Source organism: Heterodontus francisci, unplaced genomic scaffold (genome assembly GCF_036365525.1).
Source record: "Heterodontus francisci isolate sHetFra1 unplaced genomic scaffold, sHetFra1.hap1 HAP1_SCAFFOLD_376, whole genome shotgun sequence".
Classification (NCBI taxonomy): domain Eukaryota; kingdom Metazoa; phylum Chordata; class Chondrichthyes; order Heterodontiformes; family Heterodontidae; genus Heterodontus; species Heterodontus francisci.
Window position 1 is genome coordinate 1,637,482 of NW_027140433.1, and position 25,159 is coordinate 1,662,640.

The following is a 25,159-nucleotide window of genomic DNA, read 5'->3' on the forward strand; positions in this document are numbered from 1 at the left end:
TGTGCTGTGTGAGCTGCTTTTATCTGTTGTTATACTGAGCCCCATTTGGTGAACAGGAAGATCCCAGGCTCCAGCTCCAGCCTGTTCTGTGTGAGCTGATTTTTTCTATTGTGATACTAAGGCCCACATAGTGAACAGGAAGGTCCCAGGCTCCATCTCCCTCCTGTGTTGTGTAGTACTGAGCTCTATTCTTTATGTGCTTACAAGCTCCATGACCCATCCCATACCGATGCTGAGTTGGCCCCCTGCTCTATTGTATGTTATCAGGGGGTGATCTTACCTCACTGCAGAGTGTATCAAAGGCCGGACTCCTCAATCTCCTGCATCAATACAGCTGCTCATCCAACTTGCTGGTGTTTCATGTGGGGACGGGAACAGGACATTCTGCTCAGTCAGGAATTCCCAAACTAACTGCAAGACAGAGAGGCAGCAATTAGACCCACACAATGAGAGGTACATAACCAGTGTGATACTGGGTCACACACAGAGCAGGAAGATCCCAGGATCCATCCCCAGCCTGTGCTGTACTACCCCCCCACTCGACCCTCTGTTCACTGTGGGTGATTGTACCTCACTGTGGTGTATATGAAGACTCGATTTATCCATCTCCTGTATCACTGTCAGTGTGTCGGCCATCTTCAATGTGGGCGATGGAATGGGGCAGAACAATCTGTTCACTCAGGTACACACAGACTGACTGCAAGAGAGAGAGGTGGGAATTAGACAGATATAATTAAAGGTATGTACCCAGTCTGGTACTGAGCTCCAAACAGAGCACAGGAAGATCCCAGGCTCCATGCCCAGCCTGTGCTGTGTTTCTCCCTACTCAAGGCTCTGTTCACGGTGGGTGATTTTACCTCACTGTGGTGTGTATAAATACTCGATTTATCCATCTCCTGTATCACTGTCAGTGTGTCGTCAATGTCATAGAGTCAGAGTTATACAGCACAGAAACAGGCCCTTCGGCCCATCGTGTCTATGTCGGCCATTGGGCACCTATCTATTCTAATCCCATTTTCCAGCATTTGGTCGTAGCCTTGTATTCTATGGCGTTTCAAGTGGTCATCTAAATACTTAAATGTGAGTGTTTCTTCCTGTACCACCTTCTGGCAGTTCGTTGCAGATTCCAACCACCCTCTGGGTGTAAAAATGTTTTCCTCAAATCCCCTTTAAACCTCCTGACCCTTACCTTAAATCTATGCCACCTGGTTATTGACCCCTTTGATAAAGGAAAATATTTCTTCCTGTCTAATCTGTCAGTGACTCTCAGAATTTTGTATACCTCAATCATGTTGCCACTCAGTCTTCTGCACACTAAGGTAAACAACCCAAGCCTTTTCAGTCGCTCTTCATAGCTGAAATGCTCCAGCCCAGGCAACCTCCTGGTGAATCTCCTCTGCACCCTCTCCAGTGCCATCACATCCTTCCTGTAGTATAGATTGCATTAGGGAAGGTGCAGATGAGATTCACGAGGATGTTGCCTGGCCTGGAGCATTTCAGCTATGTCGACAGACGGAATAAGCTGGGGTTATTTTCCTTCCAGCAGAGAAGTTTGAGTGGGGATATGATTGAGGTATATGAGGGGCATTGATAGGATAGATAGGAAGAAACATTTTCCCATAGCGGAGGTGTCAATAACCAGGGGATATCGATTTAAGGTTAGGGGCAGGAGATACAGAGGAGATTTGAGGCAAAGTGTTTTCACCCAGAGGGTGGTTGGAATCTGGAACACACTGTCTGAAGAGGTGGTCGAGGCCAGAACACTCAACATTTAAGAAGTATTTAGAAGAGCACTTGAAATGCCATAGTATACAAGGCTACAGGCCAAGTGCTGGAAAATGGGATTAGAATAGATAGGTGCTTGATGGCCGACACAGACACAATGGGCCGAAAGTCCTGCTTCTGAGCTGAATAACTATCACTCTCTGACATTAATAAGGTAGAATTCATTTTCAACCCATATAACTACAAAATCTGACCACATTTTCTGTGAGAAATGATAATTTTAGGTTGTCGTGGAGCAGTCACTGATCGGTTCATTGGACACCTGATTTACAAACAAAGGATTCCTGCTCTGAGACTCTCACCTTACAACATCATATTACTGACAGTCAGATAAACACAGCAGTATCAATAGAACACGGTATATTAAAATAGAAATATGAAGGAGGGACAGACAGAACAAACAAATAATACAATCCCTGTCACTTCAAACATCAAACTGTCTGATTGGACAACCCTGAGACATTGGTGACAATGAGACAGGTAAACTGACCTGTTTAACTGCATGGGTCAGGGTCAATAATGAAAATTCAATTCACTGCAGTGGGAAACAAGTTCCTGCTTCTCAGAAAAACCTGCTTTTTAAAGATAATGTCTCACAAAATAGAACTTAATCCAACCTCATTCTTTATTATGCTGAATAGTGGATAATAATTTATATCTGAGTTAGTGACTGCAGGGAGAGCCCTTTTTACTGGAACAGTGTCAGCTCAGTGTCAGGTACACAGATACAGAAATAGATTCTCATCGGTGTACCTGTGGCTCAAAGAGATTCCACAAATCACAGAAATTGAAATCACAACACCACAAATAAGACACTGTCCTCAGAGTAACTCGAGAGAATTCTCCATCATCGGTATCACCTCACATTTCTCTGTATGAAATGTCATCTGTCACGTGTCTGTTCCTCCCACCAGCCTGTCTATATCCTCCTGAAGTCTCTCACTATCCTCTTCACAGTTCACAATATTTCCAAGTTTTGTGTCATGTGTGAATATTAACAATATGTCCTGCCTGGATTATTAATAACTGATCCTAACATCAGTACCTGGGGAACTGCACTATATATCTTCCTCCAGTCTAAATAATAACAGTTCATCACAACACTCTGTTTCCTCTCACTCAGCCCATTTCCTATCCTTTCTGTATCTCTCCTTTTTATTCCATGGGCTGCAGTTTTGCTGGTAATTCTATTACATGTCACTGAACCAAACACCTTTTGGGAATCCAGATACACCACATCAAACACATTCCCCTCAATAACCCTTCCTGAAACGTACAGCTCGAGCTTATCCAGCTGACCACACTTCATGTAAATGTGTTCAAAGACACAAGATGTACGGGAAATCTATACAGAGCACAGGAAGATCCCAGCATCCATCCGCAGCCTCTGCTGAGTGAGCACAGGAAGATCCCAGGCTCCATCTCCAGCCTGTGCTGTGAACTATTCTGAGAAAGTGTGGCACTGAATACCAGACACAGAGCACAGGAAGATCCCGGGCTCCATCCCCAGCCTGACCTAAGTGAGCTGCTCTCACATAATGTGGTACTGATCCCCATTCTTAGAGCACAGAAAGATCCCAGGCCCCATTCCTGGCCTCTGCTGAGCTAACACCTTGTTGTAACAGTTGTTATCAGTGTATGATCGTCCCTCACTGTGGAGTGGATGGAAGTCTGGAGTTCTCCATCTCCTGCATCACCACCAGCAGCTCATCCAACTTGAGTGTGTGTGATGTGGGGAAAGGATCAGGACATTGTGATCAGTCAGGAACTCCCAGACCCACTGCAAGAGAGAGAGTGGCAGCAATTAGAATCACACAATGAGGGTTAACCACATGGTATGGTACTGAGCCCAATACAGAGGACAGGGAGATCCCAGACTCCATCCACAGCCTCTGATGAGTGAGCTGTTCTCAACCAGTCTGGCACTGAGCCCCACCCAACGAGCACAGGAAGATCCCAAGCTCCATCCCCAGCCTGTGCTGTGTTTCTCCCTACTCTACCCTCTGTTCACGGTGGGTGATTTTACCTCACTGTGGTGTGGAGGAAGACTCAATTTATCCTTCTCAAGTATCAACGTCAGTGTGTCTTCAATGTCATAGAGTGAGAGTTATACAGCACAGAAACAGGCCCTTCGGCCCATCATGTCTGTGCTGCCCAACAGCACCTTTCTATTCCAATCCCATTTTTCCAGCACATGGCCTGTAGCCTTGTATACTATGGCGTTTCAAGTGCTCATCTAAATATTTAATTGTTGTCAGGGTTCCTGCCTCTCCTACCCCTTCAGGCAGTGTATACCAGATTCCAACCACCCTCTGGGAGAAAAATATATTCCTCAAACCCCCTTTAAACCTCTGGCCCCTTACCTTAAATCTATGACCCCTGGTTATTGACCCCTCGGAGAAGGGAAAAAGTTTCTGTCTATCTAACCTATCAAAGCCCCTCCTAATTTGGTTTTCCTCAATCATGTCCACTCTCAGAGTTTTCTGCTTCACGCAAAACATCCCAGCCTTTTCAGTCTCTCTTCATCGCTGAAATGTTCCAGCGACGCAAAATCCTGGTGAATCTCCTCTGACCTTCTGCACTTTCTAGGGTCCTACCATCCATTGTATATTCTCTTGCCTTGTTAGTCCTCCCAAAATGCATTACCTCACACTTCTCAAGATTAAATTACATTTCCCACTGCTCCGCCCATCTTACCAGCCCATCTACATAGTCCTTTAATCTATGGCTTTCCTCCTCACTATTGACGACACCACTAATTTTCGTGTCATCTGCGAACTTACTGATGATACCTCATACAATCACGTCCAAAATATTAATGTGCACTACAAACAGCAAGGGTCCCAGCACCGATCCATGTGGTACACCACTGGTAACAGGCTTCCAATCACACAAACAACCCTCGCCCATTACCCTCTGCCTCCTGCCACAAAGCCATTTTTGGATTCAATTTGCCAAATTGCCCTGGATCCCATGGGCTCTTACCTTCTTAACCAACCTCCCATGTGGGACCTTATCAAAAGCCTTACTGAAGTCCATGTAGACTACATCAACTGCTTTAACCTCATCTGCACATCTGGTCACCTCCTCGAAAAATTCATATCAAGTTAGTCAGACACGATCTCCCCCTGACAAATCCATAGTGACTACCCCTGATTAATCCCTGCCTCTCCTCGTGGAGATTAATCCTGTCCCTCAGATTCTTTTCCAATCGTTCCCCAACCACTGATGTTAGACTCACTAACCTGTATTTACCTAGTTTATCCCTGCCACCCTTCTTAAATAATGGTACCACATTCGCTGCCCTCTAGTCGTCTGGTACCTCTCCTGTGGCCAAAGAGGGTTTGCAAATTTGTGTCCGAGGCCCTGCAATCTCCTCCCTTGCCTCCGATAATGGCCTGGGATACATTTCATCTGAGCCTGGGGATTTATCCACTTTTAAGCCCGCTAAAACAGCGAATACTTACTTCCTTTCAATGCTAATATGTTCAAGTATATCACAATCCCACTCCCTAATCTCTACACCGACATCATTCTTCTCCAAAGTGAACACAGATGAAAAGTAATAATTTAAAACCTCACCCATGTCCTCCGGTTCCACAAACAGATTGCCACTTTGGTTCCCTCATGGGATCTAATATTTTCCTGGTTATCTTCTTGCCCTTGACATACTGATAAAACATCTTAGGATTTTCCTTTATCTTGCCTGCTAGTGTTTTTTCATGTCCCTTCCCCACTCTCCGAATTACTTTTTTGAAGTACCCTCCAGCACTTTCTATACTCCTCTACTGCCTCTGCTGTTATCAGCGCTCTGAATCTGCCTTAAGCCTCCTATTTTTTCCTGATCTAATCCTCTATATCCCTCAACATTCAGGGTTCCCTGGGCCTGTTAGTCCTACCCTTCACCTTAACAGGTACATGTTGACTCTAAACTCTCACTATTTCCTCTTTGAAAGACTCCCACTGATCTGATGTCAACTTTCATAGAACATAGAACAGTACAGCACAGTACAGGCCCTTTGGCCCACGATGTTGTGGCAAACCTTTAACCTACACTAAGATCAAACTAACTACCGACCCTTCATTCTACTATCATCCATGCACCGATCCAAGAGTCGCTTAAATGTCCCTAATGTATCTGCTTCTGCTACCACCGCTGGCAGCACATTCCACACACCCACCAATCTCTGTGTAAAGAACCTACCTCTGACATCTCCCCGAAACCTTCCTCCAATCATCTTAAAATTATGCCCCCTGGTGATAGCCTTTTCCACCCTGGGAAAAAGTCTCTGGCTATCCACTCTATCTATGCCTCTCATCATCTTGTACCCCTCTATCAAGTCACCTCTCATCCTTCTTCGCTCCAATGAGAAAAGCCCTAGCTCCCTCAATCTTTCTTCATAAGACATGCCCTCCAGTCCAGGCAGCATCCTGGTAAATCTCCTCTTCACCCTCTCTAAAGCTTCCACATCCTTCAGATAATGAGGCGACCAGAACTGAACACAATATTCCAAGTGTGGTCGAACCAGGGCCTTATAGAGCTGCAGCATAAGCTCCCAGCTCTTAAACTCAATCCCCCTGTTAATGAAAGCCAACACACCATACGCCTTCTTAACAACCCTATCAACTTGGGTGGCAAATTTGAGAGATCTATGGACATGGACCCCAAGATCCCTCTGTTCCTCCACACTACCAAGAATCCTGTCTTTAAGTCTGTATTCCGCATTCAAATTCGACCTTCCAAAATGAATCACTTCACACTTTTCCAGGTTGAACTCCATCTGCCACTTCTCAGCCCAGCTCTGCATCCTGCCAATGTCCCGTTGCAACCTACAACAGCCTTCCACACTATCCACAACTCCAGCAACCTTCGTGTCATCGGCAAACCTGCTAACCCAGCATTCCACTTCCTCATCCAAGTCATTTATAAAAATCACAAAGAGCAGAGGTCCCAGAACAGATCCTTGTGGAACACCACTGGTCACTGAGCTCCATGCTGAATACTTTCCATCGACTACCACCCTCTGACTTCTATGGGCCAGCCAATTCTGTATCCAGAAAGCCAACCTTCCCTGTATCCCATGCCTCCTCACTTTCTGAATGAGCCTACCATGGGGAACCTTATCAAACGCCTTGCTAAAATCCATATACACCACATCCACTGCTCTTCCTTCATCAATGTGTTTTGTCACATCTTCAAAGAATTCAATAAGGCTTGTGAGGCATGACCTGCCCCTCAAAAAGCATTGCTGACTGTCTCTAATCAAACCATGCTTTTCCAAATAATCATAAATCCTGTCTCTCAGAATCCTCTCCAATAATTTGCCCACTACCGATGTAAGACTGACAGGTCTATAATTCCCAGGGTTATCCCTATTCCCTTTCTTGAACAAGGGAACAACATTTGCCACCCTCCAATCATCCAGTACTACTCCAGTGGACAGTGAAGACGCAAAGATCATCGCCAAAGGAGCAGCAATCTCTTCCCTCGCTTCCCGTAATAACCTTGGGTATATCCCGTCTGGCCCCGGGGACTTATCTGTCCTCATATCATTCAAAATTTCCAGTACATCCTCCCTCTTAACCTCAACCTGTTTGAGCATATCAGCCTGTTCCACGCTGTCCTCACAAACGACCAGGTCCCTCTCACGAGTGAATACTGAAGCAAAGTATTCATTTAGGACCTCCCCTACATCCTCCGACTCCAGGCATAAGTTCCCTCCACAATCCCTGATCGGCCCTACCCTCACTCTGGCCATCCTCTTGTTCCTCACATAAGTGTAGAACGCCTTGGGATTTTCCTTAATCCTACCCGCCAAGAGTTTTTCATGTCCCCTTCTAGCTCTCCTAAGTCCATTCTTCAGTTCCTTCCTGGCTACCTTGTAACCCTCTAGAGCCCTGTCTGATCCTTGCTTCCTCAACCTTAAGTAAGCTTCCTTCTTCCTCCTGACTAGCTGTTCCACTTCTCTTATCATCCAAGGTTCCTTCACCCTACCATCCCTTCCCTGCCTCATCAGGACAAACCTATCCAGCAGTCGCAGCAAGTGCTCCCTAAACAACCTCCACATTTCTGTCGTGCATTTCCCTGAGAACATCTGTTCCCAGTTTATGCTTCCCAGTTCCTGCCTAATAGCATTGTAATTCCCCCTCCCCCAATTAAATATTTTCCCATCTCGTCTGCTCCTCTCCCTCTCCAAGACTATTGTAAAGGTCAGGGAGTTGTGATCACTATCACCGAAATGCTCTCCCACCGAGAGATCTGCCACCTGGCCTGGTTCGTTGCCAAGCACCAAACCAACATAGTCTCCCCTCTAGTCGGCCTATCTACATATTGAGTCAGGAAACCTTCCTGGACACACCTGACAAAATCTGCTCCATCCAAACTATTTGCACTAAGGAGGATCCAATCAATATTAGGGAAGTTGAAGTCACCCATGACAACAACCCTGTTACTTCTGCACCTTTCCAAAATCTGCCTCCCAATCTGTTCCTCCATGTCTCTGTTGCTATTGGGGGGTCTATAGAAAACTCCCAATAAAGTGACTGCTCCTTTCCTGTTTCTGACTTCCACCCATAATGACTCAGTAGACAAACCCTCCTCGACGACCTCCCTTTCTGCAGCTGTGATACTATCCCTGATTAGCAATGCCACTCTCCCACCTCTTTTACCTCCCTCCCTATTCCTTTTGAAACATCTAAACCCCGGAACACCCAACATCCATTCCTGCCCCTGTGATATCCAAGTCTCCGTAATGGCCACAACATCGTAGCTCCAAGTACTGATCCTTTCTCTAAGTTCATCACCCTTATTCCTGACACTTTCTGCGTTAAAATAGACACACTTCAACCCATCATACTGGCTGCAACTTTGCCCTGTCAACTGTCTAACCTTGCTCACAGACACTCTGCAATCGGTCTCTGCCTGTTCAAACAGCTACCCCATCCACTGATCCGTAGCTCCGGTTCCCATCCCCCTGCAAGACAAGTTCAAACCCTCCCGAACAGCTCTAGCAAACCTCCTGCCCAGGATATTGGTGCCCCTCCAGTTCAGATGCAACCCGTCCTTTTTGTACAGGTCCCACCCTCCCCAGAAGATATCCCAATGTCCTACATATCTGAATCCCTCCCTCCTGCACCAGTTCTGTAGCCACGTGTTCAGCTGCCAATTGAATCCAAGCCTCTATTAATACCAGCTGGAGTGGTACTGAGTCCCACTCACACACCAGGAAAGAGCCAATTCAATCCAGGCCTCTATTAATACCAGCTGGAGTGGTACTGAGTCCCACTCACACACCAGATAGAGCCAATTCAATCCAGGCCTCTATTAATACCAGCTGGAGTGGTACTGAGCCCCACTCACACACCAGGAGAGTGTCAATTCAATCTCGGCCTCTATTAACACGAGCTGGAGTGGTACTGAGTCCCACTCACACTCCAGGAAAGAGCCAATTCAATCCAGGCCTCTATTCATACCAGCTGGAGTGGTACTGAGTCCCACTCACACACCAGGAAAGTGTCAATTTAAACCAAATTTCTATTAATATCAGCTGGAGTGGTACTGATCCCCACTCACACACCAGGAAAGTGCCAATTCAATCCAGGCCTCTATTAATACCAGCTGGAGTCAGACTGAGCCCCACGCACACACCAGGAAAGAGGCAATTCAAACTAGGCCTCTATTAATACCAGCTGGAGTGGTACTGAGTCCCACTCACGCTCCAGGAAAAGGGTAATTCAATCCTGGTCTCTATTAATACCAGCTGGAGTGGTACTGAGCCCCACTCACACACCTGGAAAGGGCAAAATCAATCCAGGCCAATTTAATTCCAGCTGGAGTGGTACTGAGTCCCACTCACACACCAGGAAAGACCCAATTCAATCAAGAACTCTATTCATACCAGCTGGAGTGGCACTGAGCCCCACTCGCACACCAGGAAAGAGCCAATTCAATCAGGTCCTCTATTAATACCAGCTGGAGTGGTACTGAGCCCCACTCTCACACCAGGAAAGAGCCAATTCAATCCAGGCCTTTATTAATACCAGCTGGAGTGGTACTGAGCCCCACTCGCACACCAGGAAAGAGCCAATTAAATCCAGGCCTCTATTAATACCAGCTGGAGTGGTTGTGAGTCCCACTCACACACCAGGAAAGAGGCAATTCAATCCAGGCCTTTATTAATACCAGCTGGAGTGGTACTGAGCCCCACGCACACACCAGGAAAGAGGCAATTCAATCCAGGCGTCTATTAATACCAGCTGGAGTGGTTCTGAGTCCCACTCAAACACCAGGAAAGAGGCAATTCAATCCAGGCCTCTATTAATACCAGCTGGAGTGGTACTGAGCCCCACTCACACACCAGGAAAGAGCCAATTCAATCAAGACCTCTATTAATACCAGCTGGAGTGATACTGAGTCCCACTCACACACCAGGAAAGAGGCAATTCAATCCAGGCCTCTATTAATACCAGCTGGAGTGATACTGAGTCCCACACAGACACCAGGAAAGAGGCAATTCAATCCAGGCCTCTATTAATACCAGCTGGAGTGATACTGAGTCCCACTCACACACTGGAAGAGAGGCAATTCAATCCAGGTTTCTATTAATACCAGCTGGAGTGGTACTGAGTCCCACTCACACACCAGGAAAGTTTAAATTCTATCGAGGCCTCTCTTAATACCTGCAGAAGTGGTACTGAGCCCCACTCACACACCAGGAAAGAGCCAATTCAATCAAGACCTCTATTAACACCAGCTGGAGTGGTTCTGAGTCCCACTCACACAGCAGGAAAGAGACAAATCAATACAGACCTCTATCAATACCAGCTGGAGTGGTACTGAGTCCCACTCACACACCAGGAAAGAGCCAATTCAATCCAGGTCTCTATTAATACCAGCAGGAGTGGTACTGAGCCCTACTCACACACCAGGAAAGAGCCAATTCAATCAAGACCTCTATTAATACCAGCTGGAGTGGTACTGAGCCCCACTCACACACCAGGAAAGAGTCAATTCAATCCAGGCCTCTATCAATACCAGCTGGAGTGGTACTAAGACTCACTCACACACCAGGGAAGAGCCAATTCAAACCAGGCCTCTATTAATACCAGCTGGAGTGGTACCGAGTCCCACTCACACACCAGGAAAGAGGCAATTCAATCCAGGCCTCTATTAATACCAGCTGGAGTGGTACTGAGCCCCACTCACACACCAGGAAAGAGTCAATTCAATCCAGGCCTCTATCAATACAAGCTGCAGTGGTACTGAGCCCCACCCACACACCAGGAAAGAGCATATTCAATCCAGGCCTCTATTAATACCAGCTGGAGTGCTACTGAGCCCCACTCACACACCCGGAAAGAGGCAATTCAATCCAGGCCTCTATTAATACCTGCTGGAGTGGTACTGAGTCCCACTCACACACCATGAAAGAGCCAATTCAATCCAGGCCTCTATTAATACCAGCTGGAGTGGTACTGAGCCCCATTCGCACACCAGGAAAGAGCCAATTGAATCCAGGCCTCTATTAATACCAGCTGGAGTGGTTGTGAGTCCCACTCACACACCAGGAAAGAGCCAATTCAATCCATGTCTCTATTAATACCAGCTGGAGTGCTACCGAGCCCCACTCACACACCCGGAAAGAGGCAATTCAATCCAGGCCTCTATTAATACCTGCTGGAGTGGTACTGAGTCCCACTCACACACCATGAAAGAGCCAATTCAATCCAGGCCTCTATTAATACCAGCTGGATTGGTACTGAGCCCCATTCGCACACCAGGAAAGAGCCAATTGAATCCAGGCCTCTATTAATACCAGCTGGAGTGGTTGTGAGTCCCACTCACACACCAGGAAAGACGCAATTCAATCCAGGCCTCTACTAATACCAGCTGGAGTGGTACTGAGCCCCACTCACACACCAGGAAAGAGCCAATTCAATCCAGGCCTCTATTAATACCAGCTGGAGTGGCACTGAGCCCCACTCGCACACCAGGAAAGAGGCAATTCAATCCAGGCCTCTATGAATACCAGCTGGAGTAGTTCTGAGTCCCACTCAAACACCAGGAAAGAGGCAATTCAATCCAGGCCTCTATTAATACCAGCTGGAGTGGTACTGAGTCCCACACTCACACCAGAGAGAACCAATTCAATCCAGGCCTCTATTAATACCTGCAGAAGTGGTCCTGAGTCCCTTTGACACAGGAGGAAAGAGACAATTTATTTCTGAACACTATCAATACCAGTTGGAGTTGCACTGAGTCCCACTCACACATCAGGAAAGAGTCAATTTAAACCAGACCTCTATTAATACCAGTTGGAGTGGTTCTGAGTCCCACTCACACAGCAGGAAAGAGACAAATCAATACAGACCTCTATCAATACCAGCTGGAGTGGTACTGAGTCCCACTCACACAGCAGGAAAGAACCAAATCAATCCAGGCCTCTATTCATACCAGCTGGAGTCAGACTGAGCCCCATGCACACACCAGGAAAGAGCCAATTCAATCCAGGCCTCTATTAATACCAGCAGGAGTGGTACCGAGCCCCACTCACACACCAGGAAAGACCCAATTCAATCAAGACCTCTATTCATACCTGCTGGAGTGGTACTGAGCCCCACTCGCACACCAGGAAAGAGCCAATTCAATCCAGTCCTCTATTAATACCAGCTGGAGTGGTACTGAGCCCCACTCTCACACCAGGAAAGAGCCAATTCAATCCAGGCCTCTATTAATACCAGCTGGAGTGGTACTGAGCCCCACTCGCACACCAGGAAAGAGCCAATTAAATCCAGGCCTCTATTAATACCAGCTGGAGTGGTTGTGAGTCCCACTCACACACCAGGAAAGAGGCAATTCAATCCAGGCCTTTATTAATACCAGCTGGAGTGGTACTGAGCCCCACGCACACACCAGGAAAGAGGCAATTCAATCCAGGCCTCTATTAATACCAGCTGGAGTGGTTCTGAGTCCCACTCAAACACCAGGAAAGAGGCAATTCAATCAAGGCCTCTATTAATACCAGCTGGTGTGATACTGAGTCCCACACAGACACCAGGAAAGAGGCAATTCAATCCAGGCCTCTATTAATACCAGCTGGAGTGATACTGAGTCCCACTCACACACTGGAAGAGAGGCAATTCAATCCAGGTTTCTATTAATACCAGCTGGAGTGGTACTGAGTCCCACTCACACACCAGGAAAGTTTAAATTCTATCGAGGCCTCTCTTAATACCTGCAGAAGTGGTACTGAGCCCCACTCACACACCAGGAAAGAGCCAATTCAATCAAGACCTCTATTAACACCAGCTGGAGTGGTTCTGAGTCCCACTTACACAGCAGGAAAGAGACAAATCAATACAGACCTCTATCAATACCAGCTGGAGTGGTACTGAGTACCACTCACACACCAGGAAAGAGCCAATTCAATCCAGGTCTCTATTAATACCAGCAGGAGTGGTACTGAGCCCTACTCACACACCAGGAAGGTGCCAATTCAATCCAGACCTCTATTAATACCAGCTGGAGTGGTACTGAGCCCCACTCACTCACCAGGAAGGAACCAATTCAATCCAGACCTCTATTAATACCAGCTGGAGTGTTACTGACTCCCACTCAAACAACAGGAAAGATCCAAATCGATCCAGACCTCTATTAATACCAGTTGGAGTGGTACTGAGTCCCAGTCACACACCAGGAAAGAGCCAATTCAATCCAGGCCTCGATAAATACCAGCTGGAGTGGGACTGAGCCCCACTCACACACCAGGAAAGAGCCAATTCAATCCAGGCCTCGATAAATACCAGCTGGAGTGGGACTGAGCCCCACTCACACACCAGGAAAGAGCCAATTCAATCCAGACCTCTATTAACCCCAGCTGGAGTGGTACTGAGTCCCACTCAAACAACAGGAAAGAGCCAAATCAATCCAGACCTCTACTAATACCAGCTGGAGTGGTACGGAGTCCCACTCACACACCAGGAAAGAGCCAATTCAAACCAGGCCTCTATTAACACCAGCTGGAGTGGTACCGAGACTCACTCACACACCAGGAAAGATACAATTAAATCCAGGTATCTATTAATGCCAGCTGGAGTGGTACTGAGTCCCACGCACACACCAGTAAAGAGAAATATCAATCCACACCTCTATTAATAGCAGCTGGAGTGGTACTGACTCCCACTCAAACACCAGGAAAGAGCCAAATCAATCCAGACCTCGATTAATACCAGCTGGAGTGGCATTGAGTCCCACTCAAACACCAGGAAAGAGGCAATTCAATCCACACCTCGATAAATACCAGCTGGAGAGGGACTGAGTCCGAATCACACGCCAGGAAAGAGGCAATTCAATCCAGCTCTCTATTACTACCCGCTGAAGTGGTACTGAGCCCCACTCACTCACCAAGAAAGAGCCAATTCAATCCAGACCTCTATTAATACCAGCTGGAGTGGCATTGAGTCCCACTCAAACACCAGGAAAGAGGCAATTCAATCCACACCTCGATAAATACCAGCTGGAGAGGGACTGAGTCCGAATCACACGCCAGGAAAGAGGCAATTCAATCCAGCTCTCTATTACTACCTGCTGAAGTGGTACTGAGCCCCACTCACTCACCAGGAAAGAGCCAATTCAATCCAGACCTCTATTAATACCAGCTGGAGAGGTACTGATCCCCACTCACACACCAGGAAAGAGGCAATTCAATCCAGATCTCTTTTAATACCAGCTGGAGTGGAACTGAGTCCCAGACAGACACCAGGAAAGAGTCAATTCAATCCACACCTAAATTAATACCAGCTGGAGTGGAACTGAGCCCCACTCAATCACCAGGAAGGAGCCAATTCAATCCAGACCTCTATTTACACCAGCTGGAGTGGTACTGAGCCCCACTCACTCACCAGGAAGGTGCCAATTCAATCCAGACCTCTATTAATACCAGCTGGAGTGGTACTGAGCCCCACTCACACACCAGGAAGGAGCCAATTCAAACCAGACCTCTATTAATACCAGCTGGAGTGGTACTGAGTCCCACTCCCACACCAGTAAAGGGTCAATTCAATCCAGACCTCTTATTAACACCAACTGGAGAGGTACTGAGCCCCACTCACACACCAGGAAGGTGCCAATTCAATCCAGACCTCTATTAATACCAGCTGGAGTGGTACTGAGCCCCACTCACACACCAGGAAAGAGCCAAATCAATCCAATCCTATTTTAATACCAGCTGGAGTGGAACTGAGTCCCACTCACACCCCAGGAAAAACGCAATTCAATCCAGACGTCTTCATAGCAGCTGGAGTGGTACTGAGCCCCAAGCACACACCAGGAAAGAAACAATTCAATCCAGACCTCTATTAATACAAGCTGGAGAGGTACTGAGTCCCACTCACTCACCAGTAAAGAGTCAATTCAATCCAGACCTCTTATTAACACCAGCTGAAGAGGTACTGAGCCCCACTCACACAGCAGGAAGGTGTCAATTTTATCCAGACCTCTATTAATACCAGCTGAAGTGGTACTGAGCCCCACTCACACACCAGTAAATGGCCAATTCAATCCAGACCTCTTATTAACACCAGCTGGAGAGGTACTGAGCCCCACTCACACACCAGGAAGGTGCCAATTCAATCCAGACCTCTATTAATACCAGCTGGAGTGGTACTGAGCCCCACCCACACACCAGGAAGGAGCCAATTCAAACCAGACCTCTATTAATACCAGCTGGAGTGGTACTGAGTCCCACTCCCACACCAGTAAAGGGTCAATTCAATCCAGACCTCTTATTAACACCAACTGGAGAGGTACTGAGCCCCACTCACACACCAGGAAGGTGCCAATTCAATCCAGACCTCTATTAATACCAGCTGGAGTGGTACTGAGCCCCACTCACACACCAGGAAAGAGCCAAATCAATCCAATCCTCTTTTAATACCAGCTGGAGTGGAACTGAGTCCCACTCACACCCCAGGAAAAACGCAATTCAATCCAGACGTCTTCATAGCAGCTGGAGTGGTACTGAGCCCCAAGCACACACCAGGAAAGAAACAATTCAATCCAGACCTCTGTTCATACCAGCTGGAGTGGGACTGAGTCCCACTCACACACCAGATAAGAGGCAATTCAATGCAGGTCTCTATCAATACCAGCTGGAGTGGTACTGAACCCCACTCACACACCAGGAAAGAGCCAATTCAATCCAGGTCTCTATTAATACCAGCTGGAGTGGAACTAAGCCCCACTCAATCACCAGGGAGGAGCCAATTCAATCCAGACCTCTATTAATACAAGCTGGAGAGGTACTGAGTCCCACTCACTCACCAGTAAAGAGTCAATTCAATCCAGACCTCTTATTAACACCAGCTGAAGAGGTACTGAGCCCCACTCACACAGCAGGAAGGTGTCAATTTTATCCAGACCTCTATTAATACCAGCTGAAGTGGTACTGAGCCCCACTCACACACCAGTAAATGGCCAATTCAATCCAGACCTCTTATTAACACCAGCTGGAGAGGTACTGAGCCCCACTCACACACCAGGAAGGTGCCAATTCAATCCAGACCTCTATTAATACCAGCTGGAGTGGTACTGAGCCCCACCCACACACCAGGAAGGAGCCAATTCAAACCAGACCTCTACTAATACCAGCTGTAGTGGTAATGAGTCCCTCTGACTCACCAGGAAGGAGCCAATTCAATCCAGACCTCTATCAATACCAGCTGGAGAGGTACTGAGTGACACACACACACAAGTTAAGAGGCAATTCAATCCAGTTCTCTATTAATACCAGCTGGAGTGGTACTGAGCCCCAAGCACACACCAGGAAAGAAACAATTCAATCCAGACCTCTGTTCATACCAGCTGGAGTGGGACTGAGTCCCACTCACACACCAGCTAAGAGGCGATTCAATCCAGGTCTCTATCAATACCAGCTGGAGTGGTACTGAACCCCACTCACACACCAGGAAAGAGCCAATTCAATCCAGGTCTCTATTAATTCCAGCTGGAGTGGAACTGAGCCCCACTCAATCACCAGGGAGGAGCCAATTCAATCCAGACCTCTATTAATACCAGCTGGAGAGGTACTGAGTCCCACTCAATCACCAGTAAAGAGTCAATTCAATCCAGACCTCTTATTAACACCAGCTGGAGAGGTACTGAGCCCCACTCACACACCAGGAAGGTGTCAATTCTATCCAGACCTCTATTAATAACAGCTGAAGTGGTACTGAGCCCCACTCACACACCAGGAAGGTGCCAATTCAATCCAGACCTCTATTAATACCAGCTGGAGTGGTACTGAGCCCCACTCACTCACCAGGAATGAGCCAATTCAAACCAGATCTATATTAATACCAGCTGGAGTGGTACTGATCCCCACTCACACACCAGGAAGGAGACAATTCAATCCAGACCTCTATTAATACCAGCTGGAGTGGTAATGAGTCCCAGTCACACACCAGGAAACAGGCAATTCAATCCAGGCCTCGATAAATACCAGCTGGAGAGGTACTGATCCCCACTCACACACCAGGAAAGAGGCAATTCAATCCAGATCTATATTAATACCAGCTGGAGTGGTACTGATCCCCACTCACACACCAGGAAGGAGCCAATTCAATCCAGACCTCTATTAATACCAGCTGGAGTGGTACTGAGCCCCACTGACTCACCAGGAAGGAGCCAATTCAATCCAGACCTCTATTAATACCAGCTGGAGTGGTACTGAGTCCCACACACACACAAGTTAAGAGGCAATTCAATCCAGTTCTCTATTAATACCAGCTGGAGTGGTACTGATCACCACTCACACACCAGGAAGGAGCCAATTCAATCCAGACCTCTATTCATACCAGCTAGAGTGGTACGGAGCCCCACTGACTGACCAGGAAGGAGCCAATTCAATCCAGGCCTCTATTAATATCAGCTGGAGTGGAACGGAGACCCACTCACACCCCAGGAAAGAGCCAATTCAATCCAGACATCTTCATACCAGCTGGAGTGGTACTGAGCCCCAAGCATACACCAGGAAAGAAACAATTCAATGCAGACCTCTGTTCATACCAGCTGGAGTGGGACTGAGTCCCACTCACACAGCAGCTAAGAGGCAATTCAATCCAGGTCTCTATCAATATCAGCTGGAGTGGTACTGAAGCCCACTCACACACCAGGAAAGAGCCAATTCAATCCAAGTCTCTATTAATACCAGCTGGAGCGGTACTGAGTCCCACACAGACACCAGGAAAGAGTCAATTCAATCCACACCTCTATTAATACCAGCTGGAGTGGTACTGAGTCCCACTCACTCACCAGTAAAGAGTCAATTCAATCCAGAGATCTTATTAACACCAGCTGGAGAGGTACTGAGCCTCACTCACACACCAGGAAAGAGACAATTAAATCCAGGTCTCTATTAATACCAGCTGGAGTGGTACTGAGCCCCACTCACACACCAGGATAGAGAAATATCAATCCACAGCTCTATAAATACCAGCTGCAGTGTTACCGAGCCACAATCACACACCAGGAAAGAGGCAATTAAATCCAGGCCTCTATTAATACCAGCTGGAGTGGTACTGAGTCCCACTCACACACCAGGAAAGAGCCAATTCAATCCAGGCCTCTATAAATACCAGCTGGAGTGGTACTGAGGCTCACTCACACACCAGGAATGTGCCAATTCAATCCAGACCTCTATTAATACCAGCTGGAGTGGTACTGAGCCCCACTCACTCACCAGGAATGAGCCAATTCAAACCAGATCTATATTAATACCAGCTGGAGTGGTACTGATCCCCACTCACACACCAGGAAGGAGCCAATTCAATCCAGACCTCTATTAATACCAGCTGGAGTGGTACTGACCCCACTCACACACCAGGAAGGAGCCAATTCAATCCAGACCTCTATTAATACCAGCTGGAGTGGTACTGAGTCCCACTCACACACCAGGAAAGAGCCAATTCAATCCAGGCCTCTATAAATACCAGCTGAAGTGGTACTGAGTCCCACTCACATACCAGGAAAAACGCAATTCAATCCAGACGTCTTCATAGCAGCTGGAGTGGTACTGAGCCCCAAGCACACACCAGGAAAGAAACAATTCAATCCAGACCTCTGTTCATACCAGCTGGAGTGGGACTGAGTCCCACTCACACACCAGCTAAGAGGCAATTCAATGCAGGTCTCTATCAATACCAGCTGGAGTGGTACTGAACCCCACTCACACACCAGGAAAGAGCCAATTCAATCCAGGTCTCTATTAATACCAGCTGGAGTGGAACTAAGCCCCACTCAATCACCAGGGAGGAGCCAATTCAATCCAGACCTCTATTAATACAAGCTGGAGAGGTACTGAGTCCCACTCACTCACCAGTAAAGAGTCAATTCAATCCAGACCTCTTATTAACACCAGCTGAAGAGGTACTGAGCCCCACTCACACAGCAGGAAGGTGTCAATTTTATCCAGACCTCTATTAATACCAGCTGAAGTGGTACTGAGCCCCACTCACACACCAGTAAATGGCCAATTCAATCCAGACCTCTTATTAACACCAGCTGGAGAGGTACTGAGCCCCACTCACACACCAGGAAGGTGCCAATTCAATCCAGACCTCTATTAATACCAGCTGGAGTGGTACTGAGCCCCACCCACACACCAGGAAGGAGCCAATTCAAACCAGACCTCTACTAATACCAGCTGTAGTGGTAATGAGTCCCTCTGACTCACCAGGAAGGAGCCAATTCAATCCAGACCTCTATCAATACCAGCTGGAGAGGTACTGAGTGACACACACACACAAGTTAAGAGGCAATTCAATCCAGTTCTCTATTAATACCAGCTGGAGTGGTACTGAGCCCCAAGCACACACCAGGAAAGAAACAATTCAATCCAGACCTCTGTTCATACCAGCTGGAGTGGGACTGAGTCCCACTCACACACCAGCTAAGAGGCGATTCAATCCAGGTCTCTATCAATACCAGCTGGAGTGGTACTGAACCCCACTCACACACCAGGAAAGAGCCAATTCAATCCAGGTCTCTATTAATTCCAGCTGGAGTGGAACTGAGCCCCACTCAATCACCAGGGAGGAGCCAATTCAATCCAGACCTCTATTAATACCAGCTGGAGAGGTACTGGGTCCCACTCAATCACCAGTAAAGAGTCAATTCAATCCAGACCTCTTATTAACACCAGCTGGAGAGGTACTGAGCCCCACTCACACACCAGGAAGGTGTCAATTCTATCCAGACCTCTATTAATAACAGCTGAAGTGGTACTGAGCCCCACTCACACACCAGGAAGGTGCCAATTCAATCCAGACCTCTATTAATACCAGCTGGAGTGGTACTGAGCCCCACTCACTCACCAGGAATGAGCCAATTCAAACCAGATCTATATTAATACCAGCTGGAGTGGTACTGATCCCCACTCACACACCAGGAAGGAGCCAATTCAATCCAGACCTCTATTAATACCAGCTGGAGTGGTAATGAGTCCCAGTCACACACCAGGAAACAGGCAATTCAATCCAGGCCTCGATAAATACCAGCTGGAGAGGTACTGATCCCCACTCACACACCAGGAAAGAGGCAATTCAATCCAGATCTATATTAATACCAGCTGGAGTGGTACTGATCCCCACTCACACACCAGGAAGGAGCCAATTCAATCCAGACCTCTATTAATACCAGCTGGAGTGGTACTGAGCCCCACTGACTCACCAGGAAGGAGCCAATTCAATCCAGACCTCTATTAATACCAGCTGGAGTGGTACTGAGTCCCACACACACACAAGTTAAGAGGCAATTCAATCCAGTTCTCTATTAATACCAGCTGGAGTGGTACTGATCACCACTCACACACCAGGAAGGAGCCAATTCAATCCAGACCTCTATTCATACCAGCTAGAGTGGTACTGAGCCCCACTGACTGACCAGGAAGGAGCCAATTCAATCCAGGCCTCTATTAATATCAGCTGGAGTGGAACGGAGACCCACTCACACCCCAGGAAAGAGCCAATTCAATCCAGACATCTTCATACCAGCTGGAGTGGTACTGAGCCCCAAGCATACACCAGGAAAGAAACAATTCAATGCAGACCTCTGTTCATACCAGCTGGAGTGGGACTGAGTCCCACTCACACAGCAGCTAAGAGGCAATTCAATCCAGGTCTCTATCAATACCAGCTGGAGTGGTACTGAAGCCCACTCACACACCAGGAAAGAGCCAATTCAATCCAAGTCTCTATTAATACCAGCTGGAGCGGTACTGAGTCCCACACAGACACCAGGAAAGAGTCAATTCAATCCACACCTCTATTAATACCAGCTGGAGTGGTACTGAGTCCCACTCACTCACCAGTAAAGAGTCAATTCAATCCAGAGATCTTATTAACACCAGCTGGAGAGGTACTGAGCCTCACTGACACACCAGGAAAGAGACAATTAAATCCAGGTCTCTATTAATACCAGCTGGAGTGGTACTGAGCCCCACTCACACACCAGGATAGAGAAATATCAATCCACAGCTCTATAAATACCAGCTGCAGTGTTACCGAGCCACAATCACACACCAGGAAAGAGGCAATTAAATCCAGGCCTCTATTAATACCAGCTGGAGTGGTACTGAGTCCCACTCACACACCAGGAAAGAGCCAATTCAATCCAGGCCTCTATAAATACCAGCTGGAGTGGTACTGAGGCTCACTCACACACCAGGAATGTGCCAATTCAATCCAGACCTCTATTAATACCAGCTGGAGTGGTACTGAGCCCCACTCACTCACCAGGAATGAGCCAATTCAAACCAGATCTATATTAATACCAGCTGGAGTGGTACTGATCCCCACTCACACACCAGGAAGGAGCCAATTCAATCCAGACCTCTATTAATACCAGCTGGAGTGGTACTGACCCCACTCACACACCAGGAAGGAGCCAATTCAATCCAGACCTCTATTAATACCAGCTGGAGTGGTACTGAGTCCCACTCACACACCAGGAAAGAGCCAATTCAATCCAGGCCTCTTATTAACACCAACTGGAGAGGTACTGAGCCCCACTCACACACCAGGAAGGTGCCAATTCAATCCAGACCTCTATTAATACCAGCTGGAGTGGTACTGAGCCCCACTCACACACCAGGAAAGAGCCAAATCAATCCAATCCTCTATTAATACCAGCTGGAGTGGAACTGAGTCCCACTCACACCCCAGGAAAAACGCAATTCAATCCAGACGTCTTCATAGCAGCTGGAGTGGTACTGAGCCCCAAGCACACACCAGGAAAGAAACAATTCAATCCAGACCTCTGTTCATACCAGCTGGAGTGGGACTGAGTCCCACTCACACACCAGCTAAGAGGCAATTCAATGCAGGTCTCTATCAATACCAGCTGGAGTGGTACTGAACCCCACTCACACACCAGGAAAGAGCCAATTCAATCCAGGTCTCTATTAATATCAGCTGGAGTGGAACTAAGCCCCACTCAATCACCAGGGAGGAGCCAATTCAATCCAGACCTCTATTAATACAAGCTGGAGAGGTACTGAGTCCCACTCACTCACCAGTAAAGAGTCAATTCAATCCAGACCTCTTATTAACACCAGCTGAAGAGGTACTGAGCCCCACTCACACAGCAGGAAGGTGTCAATTTTATCCAGACCTCTATTAATACCAGCTGAAGTGGTACTGAGCCCCACTCACACACCAGTAAATGGCCAATTCAATCCAGACCTCTTATTAACACCAGCTGGAGAGGTACTGAGCCCCACTCACACACCAGGAAGGTGCCAATTCAATCCAGACCTCTATTAATACCAGCTGGAGTGGTACTGAGCCCCACCCACACACCAGGAAGGAGCCAATTCAAACCAGACCTCTACTAATACCAGCTGTAGTGGTAATGAGTCCCTCTGACTCACCAGGAAGGAGCCAATTCAATCCAGACCTCTATCAATACCAGCTGGAGAGGTACTGAGTGACACACACACACAAGTTAAGAGGCAATTCAATCCAGTTCTCTATTAATACCAGCTGGAGTGGTACTGAGCCCCAAGCACACACCAGGAAAGAAACAATTCAATCCAGACCTCTGTTCATACCAGCTGGAGTGGGGCTGAGTCCCACTCACACACCAGCGAAGAGGCGATTCAATCCAGGTCTCTATCAATACCAGCTGGAGTGGTACTGAACCCCACTCACACACCAGGAAAGAGCCAATTCAATCCAGGTCTCTATTAATTCCAGCTGGAGTGGAACTGAGCCCCACTCAATCACCAGGGAGGAGCCAATTCAATCCAGACCTCTATTAATACCAGCTGGAGAGGTACTGAGTCCCACTCAATCACCAGTAAAGAGTCAATTCAATCCAGACCTCTTATTAACACCAGCTGGAGAGGTACTGAGCCCCACTCAGACACCAGGAAGGTGTCAATTCTATCCAGACCTCTATTAATAACAGCTGAAGTGGTACTGAGCCCCACTCACACACCAGGAAGGTGCCAATTCAATCCAGACCTCTATTAATACCAGCTGGAGTGGTACTGAGCCCCACTCACTCACCAGGAATGAGCCAATTCAAACCAGATCTATATTAATACCAGCTGGAGTGGTAATGATCCCCACTCACACACCAGGAAGGAGCCAATTCAATCCAGACCTCTATTAATACCAGCTGGAGTGGTAATGAGTCCCAGTCACACACCAGGAAACAGGCAATTCAATCCAGGCCTCGATAAATACCAGCTGGAGAGGTACTGATCCCCACTCACACACCAGGAAAGAGGCAATTCAATCCAGATCTATATTAATACCAGCTGGAGTGGTACTGATCCCCACTCACACACCAGGAAGGAGCCAATTCAATCCAGACCTCTATGAACACCAGCTGGAGTGGTACCGAGACCCAGTGACACACCAGGAAAGAGGCAATTAAATCCAGGTCTCTATTAATACCAGCTGGAGTGGTACTGAGTCCCACTCACACACCAGGAAAGAAAAATATCAATCCACACCTCTATAAATACCAGTTGCAGTGTTACCGAGTCCCACTGACACACCAGGAAAGAGACAATTAAATCCTGGCCTCTATTAATACCAGCTGGAGTGGTACTGAGGCTCACTCACACACCAGGAAAGAGCCAATTCAATCCAGGCCTCTATAAATACCAGCTGAAGTGGTACTGAGCCCCACTCACACACCAGGAAAGAGCCAATTCAATCCAAGTCTCTATTAATACCAGCTGGAGTGGTACTGAGTCCCACACAGACACCAGGAAAGAGTCAATTCAATCCAGACCTCTTATTAACACCAGCTGGAGAGGTACTGAGCACCACTCACACACCAGGAAGGTGTCAATTCTATCCAGACCTCTATTAATAACAGCTGAAATGGTACTGAGCCCCACTCACACACCAGGAAGGTGCCAATTCAATCCAGACCTCTATTAATACCAGCTGGAGTGGTAATGAGTCCCAGTCACACACCAGGAAACAGGCAATTCAATCCAGGCCTCGATAAATACCAGCTGGAGAGGTATTGATCCCCACTCACACACCAGCTAAGAGGCAATTCAATGCAGGTCTCTATCAATACCAGCTGGAGTGGTACTGAACCCCACTCACACACCAGGAAAGAGCCAATTCAATCCAGGTCTCTATTAATACCAGCTGGAGTGGAACTAAGCCCCACTCAATCACCAGGGAGGAGCCAATTCAATCCAGACCTCTATTAATACAAGCTGGAGAGGTACTGAGTCCCACTCACTCACCAGAAAAGAGTCAATTCAATCCAGACCTCTCATTAACACCAGCTGAAGAGGTACTGAGCCCCACTCACACAGCAGGAAGGTGTCCATTTTATCCAGACCTCTATTAATACCAGCTGAAGTGGTACTGAGCCCCACTCACACACCAGTAAATGGCCAATTCAATCCAGACCTCTTATTAACACCAGCTGGAGAGGTACTGAGCTCCACTCACACACCAGGAAGGTGCCAATTCAATCCAGACCTCTATTAATACCAGCTGGAGTGGTACTGAGCCCCACCCACACACCAGGAAGGAGCCAATTCAAACCAGACCTCTACTAATACCAGCTGTAGTGGTAATGAGTCCCTCTGACTCACCAGGAAGGAGCCAATTCAATCCAGACCTCTATCAATACCAGCTGGAGAGGTACTGAGTGACACACACACACAAGTTAAGAGGCAATTCAATCCAGTTCTCTATTAATACCAGCTGGAGTGGTACTGAGCCCCAAGCACACACCAGGAAAGAAACAATTCAATCCAGACCTCTGTTCATACCAGCTGGAGTGGGACTGAGTCCCACTCACTCACCAGGAATGAGCCAATTCAAACCAGATCTATAT